This window comes from Carlito syrichta, unplaced genomic scaffold, assembly GCF_000164805.1.
Source record: "Carlito syrichta isolate Samal-C Ts95f unplaced genomic scaffold, Tarsius_syrichta-2.0.1 Scaffold309922, whole genome shotgun sequence".
NCBI classification, from domain to species: domain Eukaryota; kingdom Metazoa; phylum Chordata; class Mammalia; order Primates; family Tarsiidae; genus Carlito; species Carlito syrichta.
This window is the reverse complement of record NW_007254018.1, coordinates 299,669-301,312: the sequence shown is the minus strand read 5'-3', so window position 1 is coordinate 301,312 and position 1,644 is coordinate 299,669.

Sequence of the window (1,644 nt, the reverse complement as noted above, 5' to 3'; positions counted from 1 at the left end):
TCCTCAGCCTTCACCTTCTGTGTTGTGTTCCTGGCCGGGACTAGTCTTAACCCACACTACTCTATTTACTAGTGGAAGGACAGTGTTCTTTCTGCTTAAATATACAATCTATTCTTCATTCACTTGGTTCCACTCCATTCTTCACCTGTCCCATAACATACATACAGTGCATCTACTCTCTTACTCACTCACTCAGGAAGGCAAATGTCCCATTTATATGAATCCTCAGAAGTGTTCTCCCACCCATTACGTGAGCAAATGCTTTTAAACTGCAGAGTGCTGTCTGCATGTTGTGGCACTGATGTTTCAGAGGCCACCAATCTGTGTTGGACAAAGCAAGATAACAATGTAGCTAACTCTTTCCCCATCAAAGAGGTGAAAGGTGATTACTCTGAGACTCATGCTCCCAGCTGTTTGAATCCTACCTTCTCTGACACTCGCCTCCCAAGAGTCCCTCCTGTATCCCACAATTAGGGGCAGGGGCCTGATAAGCTCTCCTGGCTTTAGCAATCAGACTTATTAGTAGCATACGCTTTCCATAAACCAAACTTACCTTCCTGCCTCACTTCACAGCTCCCATTTCAAGAGCTGCCCCTGCAAACGGTGAGAGTTCTGCTTGCATCACTGCCTTTGTCCTGGTGATGTGTTATTGAGTTAGCTGATCTTACCCAAGGCAGGACCTCTGACTCTGGAAGGCGCTTGTGGGCCAGGCCCAGAGAATGTCTGTGAGTATGACTTAGCTGCCTCTCCTCCACATCCTGGTCACTGTGGCTTCTCTGGCCCCTCCCTAGATGTGAAAGCATCTCCCTCAGGATGCCTAGCACTGGGGCTGAGGGGGACCTAACCTCAGCTACTTTTATTTCTTGTGCACTTCAAATGCCCACTCTCCCTGCAGAGAGCTAGCTCATGTTCTCAGAACTGGTGGAAGCTATAAGCAGTGGCACTTTCTAGAGAACACCTTCCCTTCTCTGGTGATTATTGGTGGTGAAAACAAGATCTGTTTCCCTTTGTGATCGCTTCAGATTTGGGCAGACATGGATACAGCGCTACCATCTAGGATAGCAACTAGGTGAACAAAGCTCAGGGCAGAGGAAGCTCTGTGTTCTTTTCTTCTTTTTTTTAAAATTTTTATTATAAAGATGTGGGGTACAATTCAGGGTTAGGTGTATATAAACATTGATCATGCAGGTACCCTTGTTGATGAAGTATGCCCCTCCCTCCCCTAGCAGTTTTCCTCAACTGCCAATCCCACCCCCTTTCCCTAACAGTTTCCCATTACTGCCAAATGCTTTCTTATAGTATTATAATTGTTCAAGGTCCGCTCATGAGTAAGAACATATGATACTCTGTTCTTTGTTTCTGTGATAGATCACTGAGCATGATCGACTCAAAATCCATCCAAGTTGCTGCAAAGTCCATTTGTTTGTCCTTCTTTATAGCTGCATGATATTCCATTGTGAATATGTACCATTGTTTTTTAAATACAATTCAGCTTCAATGGGCAGCATTGTTGGTTCCACATTTTACTATTGTGAATAGAGCTGCAACAAACATACTTGTGTAGGTGTCTTTTTTGTAGAATAGTTTGAGTTCCTCCAGGTATATTCCCAATAGGGGGATTGCTGGGTCATATGGAAGGTCAAT